The sequence below is a fragment of the Pavona decussata genome, unplaced genomic scaffold (assembly GCF_977016875.1).
Source record: "Pavona decussata unplaced genomic scaffold, jaPavDecu1.1 SCAFFOLD_245, whole genome shotgun sequence".
Taxonomy (NCBI): domain Eukaryota; kingdom Metazoa; phylum Cnidaria; class Anthozoa; order Scleractinia; family Agariciidae; genus Pavona; species Pavona decussata.
In genome coordinates this window covers 1,197,501-1,207,599 of record NW_028145650.1, presented here as the reverse complement: position 1 = coordinate 1,207,599, position 10,099 = coordinate 1,197,501, and the positions used below count along the sequence as shown (strand labels likewise).

The 10,099-nt window shown below is 39.5% G+C and overlaps 1 long non-coding RNA gene across 1 annotated transcript in view; it reads right to left on the bottom strand.

The window, feature by feature from the left end:
• LOC146457221 (uncharacterized) overlaps positions 1–10,099 on the bottom strand; it is a 176,522-nt gene that overhangs the window by 105,689 nt on the left and 60,734 nt on the right. The gene's annotated exons all lie outside the window — the stretch shown is intronic.

Here is a 10,099-nt window from a genome sequence, read left to right as displayed (position 1 = left end):
AAACGCGAGTATCTAAAGGTATTGAGCATCGGGATTTGAGGGGTGTGATGCTGTCATTCTCTCAACTGAAGAGTGAGAGGGAACTTTGGTACTGCAGGTCTACCAATCCCGGTACGCCTTAACACTAACCAGACCCCGGGAGGGAAGGGATGTAGGGGCGGCTTCAGCCCGCGCCAATCTTAAACATGTATCACTTTTCTAGCAAGCACATCAAACTTGGTGACTTTTTCAAAAAAATTATAATAAATGAAACATGTGACTGAAAGGCCCCCCGAAAGGGGCTTTTCAGGGATAATAAAACTAAGAGGAAGAAACAAATATTTCACCAGCTGGCTATTTTCAAGCGCGACCGAGAAACAACTCCAGTTATCATAGTGTTCAGAGCGGGACTTGCATCCAGGACCTCTGGATTAGAATTCCGACGCCCTAACCACTCGACCACGATGCCTGCCGCCTTAAATTGTTTCCAGATAACAGGGAGGTCAGTGTTCCTGAATTTGATGTCACCATAACAACCAAAGTTTGAGAAGAAGGTTTTTCAGAAATTGGAATGTTTTAATGAATTATTAATTAACTTTCTTACGATAACTTCCAATGTGTTTTATTTATTAGTTTTTGGTCAATTTTGTTGGATTTCTGAATTTCTGGGGAAATCCAGAAATCCAAGATGGCCGCCGTTTGAAAATTTTTAGGTCATATGGCGTCATCCTCTCCTGTTGTAGACCTCAGAGGAAACATGAACCATTCACCCTCCGAGTTCTATTTCCACATACATTATTGTGAAAGTTTTCAATTAAGCCGACATATTTCGCCCAGGGAGAATACGAAAAAAGTTGTCCTCTTTGTTCTTTATTCTTCTTGCATTTTATTTTATGCATTTGTCATTTCTATTGGTGCTAATCCCCCTCCCCCATGAGCCGACCCTCGCCCATTAGGATTTTTTGAAAAATCACAACAAAACAACAACAACAACTACTACTACTACTACTACTACAAAAAAAAAAAAAAAAAAAAAAAAACTGCAAAAGCTCCACGCCTGGGGCAAACGAGCCGTTCCAATGCCCCACGGTACCTAAAAAAATAAGTTGATTTCTTCGTTCTGGGCTTACCTTCATTTTAATGAAGGCCAAACTAAAGGCGTTTTCCATTTGTCAGAACCGTGCGGCCAGATCAGAAAGTTCGCAAAAGGGAATGCGCAAATCTGATGGTCTAGTTCAGTATATGGTGATCCTTCGAATTTCTTCAGAATAGCGGGTACCATTTTCGGAATGTTCGAGTTTGAAAATTTTGCAGAATAATGCCTTGAAAATGGCCCATTCCATTAGCCGACTGGCAGGTCTAGCAGGCCAGTTCTGATACATGAAATGGAAAGCGCTCTTCAAACAAGTATTAATCCAATGACCTTTTGTTTCTGTGGATCTACTGTACCATCTCATTTTTGTCCTCCTTACATGTAGGTAATTACGAAGTTATCGTCTTTCCTGGTGAACTTATCATTGAAAGAAAGTGACAGTACTATGATGCAAAAATTACGAAACCGACAAATGCCTTGGAGTGATGTGGAGAAGTGCCCCGTTATGCCGGGGGGGGGGGGGGGGAGGGGGGTGGACACTCCTGGAATTGAGTGATGCATTTATTAGAATGTTTTATGATATTAATTATAACTGATGGCATGGTTGGGTCAGAGGCGAACTTGGCTTACTAAGAAATTCAGTTGTGACTCGAGCCTGAAATGACTCTTAAACCTGGTTTTTTGTTGATGGTGCTTATTTTCCCGCATAAACCAAACGTTAGATTGGATTTCCTTAAAATAATTGTGATGCTGTTGCCTCTTAAAGCTTCTTAAATACTATTTAAAAGAACAAATTAATGACTTTCAAACGCCTCAGTGCATGAGAAGAGAGGCTCCGCTTGCAAGGTGCCTTGACAAACGCGAGCGGTTTCCACGCTCAATCTCTTTACCTTTATCCAACTCTAAATTACCCGGCAGTTGTGTGTTCAGTTGCTTTTCTTATCTCTGATTACAACAGCTGAATTGAGCTGCACTAAAACACATTTTTAACACCTGCCACCTCTACTATAACGTCTTTGATTTTAGCGGGCCTGGGATAAGAAAATATCGTGAAAAAAGTCGCCACTTAATTTTTTTTTTAGTCGACAAAATCTTCGCAGTATTTGATAATACCTGTAAATATACGGAGAAAAGTTAATGAAAAGGATACTGATAGTTTTATGGTTAAAAAAATACATGCAAATCTTCAGACGGTAAAATTTTTATTACAGGATAGTGTCACCGGTATTGATTTAAGGATCGATCCGTTAACAGCGTGAGAAAACAATGAAATTAAAATAAATTCAATCCACAAATAAATAAATCCATATGAAAATAAAAGGCATTGAAGTCAGTTTGGGGAAGAGTTGATTAAAAGGTCGTCATTTTCAGGAAATACGAGGAAAGTAATTTCCTTTTCTTGGCAGCGCTTTTTTATTTGACAACCACTCGGCAGTTAAAATATTTTGAAAACCTTAAGTAGAAATAAATTCATTTTAATTTAACTCTAGTGGTGACTAAAGATGAAGTTACTGATTCGTAAAGGGAAAATGTTAATAAAATTAACTCTTGTCCCGATTTTTTGACGCATGTTGTTTTCTTAGCTGCAATCGGAAACGCGATAGGTACTGAATATCACAAAAAGCTTTATACAAAACTCTCAATAAAAGCTAAATAATGACCATAATGTGGTGTACAAGGGCGTTTGTCTATCATTTGTTTCGCGGTTATTGTTGGATATGTAATGAATTTAGAAAGCAATATAGGGGTTGCTTTCTTTTTACTTTACTTCGCTACGTGATTGGTTAAAGAAAATTGGGGCCACTTTCTCAACCAATCGCAAGGCAAAGCCAAAACTTGATGTCAGTTCTGATGGATTTGCTTCGTGTTATTATTGGTTCATCGTGCTTCTTACGTTTATCGCGATTGGCTAGAGTGATTACTTAGGTTAAATGGCAAAATGTTTAATTATCTTAACTCTGCAGTTCATAGAAGTCTTGGCCATCGGCGAACATTTTAAGCTCTGCTTTTGAAAGGCTTTGCGTATCGGGAGAATTTGACCAACCTTTCCTTTCCTGAAAACAATTTTACTGACCGAGCTTAAAAATCCCCAGGTAACACTGAGGTTCACATGATGGTAAATTTAGCTCCAGATTTCAGCAACGGATCATCCGTTAAGGACGACGCAACATGCGATATTTTTGACAATTCCTTTCCAGTGAAGATCACTAAAGTTGTTCTTTTCTCGATCATTTTGGTGATCAGCTTGGCAGGAAACATTCTTATAATCATCATTGTGTATAAAAAACAAGAACTAAGGAAGACAACCAATTATTTTATCGTCAATATGGCGGTCTCTGACTTCGTCTATCCATTACAAGCTATTCCGTTTACAATGGCACAGATAGTGTCCGGTTCGCCGTATTGGCCTATTCAAGGAACTGAAGGATTAATCTTCTGCAAACTAGGCGTCTATCTGCGTCGTGTGTCGGCTGCTGTTTCTGGACAAAGCCTCGTCTGGATAGCTTTAGATCGCTTTATTGCTGTCGTCTTACCGATGAAGATTCACCTCATCTCTGCCAGATTCCGTGTTTTTGCCATCGCTTTCACTTGGATCGTTGCTACGACAATTCATTTTATTGAATTGTACGCGTATGAGTTGGTAGAAGAAAATCACGGTCTTTTGTGTACAGTTTCCATCGACGCGCGCCCTTTGTATAGAACTTACGGGTTAGTGCGTTTGCCTTTATACATTGCACCATTTATTGTCATGACTATTTTATACTGCCTCATAATATTGACTTTACGAAGGCAGGACAAAGTCCTTCGCTGTGCCAAAGAGTATCAATAGTTCAGAGAAAACGGCGAGCAGTGAAGATGAGCCTTTGTATTATGATTGCAAATTACATTTGTTCTCTTCCCCTGTTATGTGTCACTTTATTATGGGAATACCAGAAGGAAGTGCCGTGTTCGTTAGTGAGAGAGTTATCTTGCTTCGCTTATCTTTTGTTTTTCTCGTCCTCAACAATCAACCCGATCATTTGCATGACGTTTGCTAAGAACTACCGTAGCGGACTGAAGCAGATTTGTCAGTCATTTTGGTTTCACTGCTCATCAAAACGTCACTGGAATATGGAGGCAGGTCAACACGAGCAAATAACTCTCCAACATATACAGGCCATATCAAGACCAAGAGAAAATACTGCATGAAGAGAAAACTGTTCAAACAAATTGAAGATTGACCATTAAAGAAACTCTAAAATTTTGATAAAGGGAGACAGCCTTTAAACGTTCGATTGGTCGTTAATTTAAAATAATGTGAAACAAATATATATACGATATTCACCGACTGGGTGGTCCGTATATTGGGAAAAACTGTGCCCTCTGTCTTCACTACGGGCCAGCCTAGTCCGATAAATAAAATTTTGATTTTCTTTTCCGAAGGAAAACAAGCTCCAGGACTTGCAACCAATCACGCAACAAGTCCGTCCGTGTTCGCAGGCAAGATCGAAAAATTCCTGCAGGAAGCAATCAGATCAGTGCATGATTTACAGAATTCCGCCCGCTCGCAGAAAAAAACAATAAATTAATGTATACGTTTAGAAGTAAAATCATTCCTGTTCAATTTTATAATTAAAAAGCACTGAAGACGTATGGTAAATCTAAATCCAAAATTCATTGTTATCCGGTTGTTGTGACACCACTGATGGAAATTGCTGTTGAAATCAAATAGAATGGTTCGGTCAGACCGGAAAATTTCCGGAAAAAAGGACCACCTTTGAAGGAGGCCTACTTTGAGCGATCAGACCAAATCATTGGGAGGTCAATCGTAGAGAGCCTGTCCGTCATGACATGCACATGAAGGTCTTACCAAGAGTTTATATCTGTATTATGTCTGCTTAGATTAACCATATTTTAGGGGTCATTGGATAGTTAAAATACAGAAGGACTTCGTCGCTGCTACCATGTTAAAGGGGAAGTATCACGCAAATTTGCTGTCATTTCAAAACCCGAAAATGTTTATCTGTCAGCAGAAACAGAAATAATGAGGGTTGTCCAATACACCTAAACTGAGTCCGATGGACGAAGGCCATGAACGACCAGACTCACCGGGAGTCAGTTCGCGAGAGACTTAGTAAATATACAGCAAGGTATAGTTGAGGAGGAAAATGTCGGCAAACGGACTCCATCGGATCCGATGGAGACGGGTTGCCGTGGCAAGAGTCCATCGGACTGCCGTGTGTCAGTTCGCGAGAGACTTAGTAAATATACAGCAAGGTGTTGTTGAGGAGGGGGTAGAAAATGTCGGCAAACGGACTCCATCGGATCCGATGGAGACGGGTTGCCGTGGCAAGAGTCCATCGGACTGCCAGTGTATCAGTTCGCGAGAGACTTAGTAAATATACAGGAAGGTGCTGTTGAGGAGGGGGTGGAAAATTGTCGGCAAACCGACTCCATCGGATCCGATGGAGACGGGTTGCCGTGGCAAGAGTCCATCGGACTGCCGTGTATCAGTTCGCGAGAGACTTAGTAAATATACAGCAAGGTGTTGTTGAGGATGGTGTAGAAAATGTCGGCAAACGGACTCCATCGGATCCGATGGAGACGGGTTGCTGTGGCAAGAGTCCATCGGACTGCCAGTGTATCAGTTCGCGAGAGACTTAGTAAATATACAGCAAGGTATAGTTGAGGAGGGGGTAGAAAATGTCGGCAAACGGACTCCATCGGATCCGATGGAGACGGGTTGCCGTGGCAAGAGTCCATCGGACTGCCAGTGTGTCAGTTCGCGAGAGACTTAGTAAATATACAGTAAGTTGAGTTGGGGAGGGGGTGGAAAATGTCGACAAACGGACTCCATCGGATCCGATGGAGACGGGTTGCCGTGGCAAGAGTCCATCGGACTGCCGTGTGTCAGTTCGCGAGAGAAAGTAAATATACAGTAAGTTGAGTTGAGGAGGGGGTGGAAAATGTCGGCAAACGGGCTCCATCGGATCCGATGGAGACGGGTTGCTGTGGCAAGAGTCCATCGGACTGCCGTGTGTCAGTTCGCGAGAGACTTAGTAAATATACAGCAAGGTATAGTTGAGGAGGGGGTGGAAAATTGTCGGCAAACGGACTCCATCGGATCCGATGGAGACGGAATGTTGTGACAAAAGTCCATCGGACTGCCTTGTGTCAGTTTGCGAGACGGGTTGCCGTGACAAGAGTTAATCGGACTTCATCAGTTCGTGAGAGTGTGATAATATATAGGTCACGAGAGACAGTAAACTGGAACGAAGTTAATAAGCGGCATAAGAGACGCTTTTATTAACTAAGATTGGCGCCAGTCACGAGACGAACGCGAATGGAATAAGAGCGTGTCCGCTCACTTTCGTGGGCTTGCACTCTGATATCGAGGGGGCTTGGGAGTTGGGTTCCAAAACAAAATGGCGTCCGGCATTCGAATATGAGGCATAAAAAGTGGTTTCGAACGCGGACACTTTTAGGATGCATGGATTATAAGTTACTGCCACTTCCTGTAGGTGAAGAATTCTTATGTTTCCAAATAACAGGAGACGGATTTTATTAATTATGAAATTATTTAACTATAAAAGTTTACGCTAAAAGAGAACGACGTTTCGACCATCCGACGGTCATTTTCAAGTTCAAGATGAGAAGTAAAAATTAGCATGTGCTTATATACAATTGTGAAAAAACTAATGAGATACTGACTTAAAAAGCTCTAAGATATTCACATCTAAATAGCGTGAATGATAAATAGAAAGCAACGCTAAAAACGATAAAAGGTGTTTAAAAGGTACAGTGTATTTAAAAGTGAAATAATTAAACAAATAACTCCGCGCGGATCGAGTCGCATTGTTTGTTCAGTTTCGGCTTTAGGTCGCGAATAAACAACTTCTCGAAGATCAAGCAGTCGAGTTTGTTCTGACAATTTTTTAGGATTTTGAAGTTGCTTTTAATGGTCTCTGGATCCTGTCCATGCTCGTCCTTTACGTAATTGCCAATTGTTGATCGCTTGTGTTCCTCCACACGTTGATGTAAGTGTCGACTCGTGAAGCCAACATAGTCTGCATCGCACAGACCACATTTGAAATAATAAACAACGTTTTGTTGATTCACAATTGGAGGTTAATGTTCCTTTGGTTTAATTTTTTTCCTTGATCTTCTGACTTGTGTAGACAGGATGGACATCAGCATCAATCTTTCGGCTGTGATCACTAAGTTCTCTAAGTTGGTGTCTTACCGCGTTCGCTGATTTCTGGTCTTTGAAAGGTAAGACGATTCTGACGAGAGCTTGTTCGTCGGATACCCGTTGTTTAGGACATGCATTCTCAGTAACTTTCGTTTCAATAAAATGTGTGATGGTATTCTCTACGACGGTTTCAGGATAATGCAAGCGAGAAAAATCCCTTCGAGACGTTCACATTCCTGATGGAAAAAAATGCCAATTCGAAGAGAGTTTGAACGCCCGGTTTAACATTGTTTTCAGCAGAGAATGTTTTTTTTTTCATGTCAACATGGCTTTTTTAGTCAGTATCTCGTTAGGTTTTTTCACAATTGTATATAAGCACATGCTAATTTTTACTTCTCATCTTGAACTTGAAAATGATCGTCGGACGGTCGAAACGTCGTTCTCTTTTAGCGTTAACTTTTATAGTTAAATCCATTTCGAAAAAAATTGTTGATTCGTATGAAATTATTGATATGGTTAAAGTAAGCTTTGCATGGTTGAACAGGGCTACAGGGGCACGTAACGACTGTTTCCTTCTAAATGCATTGAAAACTCTTTTTAGGCTATCCAGAGTACTTTTAGATCTCTAGAAATGTATCTTATTGGCGCTATGAAATTTGTACCTGTTGGTCATCCTAGCTATAGGGGAACGTTATAGTCCTTTCGAAAACGGCAAGAAGAAGGTGGTACACGCGACGCTAATTTTTCCCCAACGGAGGAAAAGTAATTGTTGAAAATGTTAGAAATCTCAAGGGGATCATTTGTTATGTTGTTGTCATTAAGGCGCTTTAGCGAAAAAATAGCCCGTGATGTTTTCTTTTTGCCATTGGTAAGGTTATTTATGCCATTCCAGGTGTTCTTCATGTTATTCAAATTGTCAGCAAAGAATGCGTGATAATAATTATTTTTACTCAACCTAGTAAGAGCAGATTTTTTATTTCTATAGAGTTTATATTGTGCGAAATCCCCTGATTAATAATTTAATTTATAATTTAGAGTATTAGGAGTAAAACAGTTCAGAAAATAAGTGGCAAAAACGTCTGAAACGGTCGGGAGAGACAGAGCTCAAAAATTCGCGTCCATCTTGTCTCCTGACCGCTTGACTTTTTGATTGATTTTTTGAAGTACGAAAATGAGAATTTTGCTATTTCCTCGCTCTTTCATATTTTTTAATCCGGATTCCATTTTTGAATAGCCTGCATAGCAGGCGTCGAAAGGGGTAGGGAAAAAAATAGTCTTATTTGGGCAGTGAAATGTGAAAAATCAAACTTCAGACAATCGTAGGGAAATAATTAGGTAAGCTTCTTAAAATACATGAATCGAATGGAACGGTTATCTAGAACTTTCAATCGTCTTCAAGTCATATAAAATTATAGGAAATATTTGCTTCTCCGAACAGATATTTTACACAAAACAGTCGTTGGGTGCCCACTGATTAAAGAAGTATGCTTTCATGTCTAGTAATACTAGGGGGAGGAATTTGGGCCTTTCACAAGAGTTTAGTTTGGGGAGAGTTAATAGTTTGGGAACTGATCATACAGGAGGATAAAGTTTTGATGATGAAATTGACTTGAATTGTTTTTTTGGTGGCTAAGAACAGCTATTTGTAATATTGATTAAAGGAAATTGTCTTTTCATGCCTTATTTGACTGCCCTTTTAGAAGATGTCATTATGTAATTTGTGTCAGTGTGTAGAGCAGTTGAAACTCTTTGTGTTACTTTAGACCTCAAGAACTGTCACCTTGACCACAGATTTCGAAAACAGTGAATTTGAAAACAGAGATTGTCGAGAAGTGGATTTTCATTTCTGTGAAATTATAATATATTCTTTGTTGTATTAATTTGAAATATGTTTACAGTTATTATATGTTATGTTTACAGGTATTAATTTGAAATATGTTTACAGTTATGTTTGTTGCTGTCTCAGCTGCCAGCGTACTGGCAGCTGAGACAGCGTACTGTATGTGTGTTAGCATTGCATTAATATGGGGACAAATGTGTTGGTTTTACACTGAAGGCATGTCTTCATAAGATGTTGCCTTATTGTTTTCCTATTCGGTATGTCTGCATCTAAGCATAAATACAGGTTGGTAATAATATAAATGACCATTCCAGGTACTTTTTAGGTGTTTGCTTAAACTGTTTTTTCTTATAGTAAATAAGGGAAATATTTTTGGGGACTTCAGCTATTGTCTGCTCATTAGGGAATGTCTGCTAAATATTTGTTTGGTCATGATGAAATCTGGCGACTTTGCTTAAACTTTTAGCGATTCCACTGGACATTTATTTCCTACTCACGTTTTTGTAAACTCGCAGACAATAGTTATTGTAAATGTAGTGTAAATATTATTTAATTTACCTTAATTTATAGTTTACAGTGTCTCTCTTATTTTGCTAAGATAGAATCATGAATGTCAGGATTGTGTGAATGAGATTGAACGTAGGTGAAAAAAAAAATAACCCGAAATTAAATGTAACTTGTAACACGTACAAAATTTACTTTAAGCCTGTTCCTACAGTGTTGTCACTCATGGTGTATAGTAAGAAATTAAAAAAAATGGTTTTGTTTTTAAGGCTGATTTAGATATGAGATATGGCAGGGGGCTGTGTTCATAAGTAAGTAGCACATCTATAACCCTTTTCAGAGGTGTTGGTGTAAAAACAGGTCTGCATTTGAGTGTTATCACTTTAATCATAAGAGAGAAATAACAGGGCATGAATGGGTAGTGACGAAGATGGCTAGTGGAAAAAGTGACTAACTGCTTTGAGTTGTTTTGTTATGATTGACATAATTTTAGAGGCCACTGAAGATTATT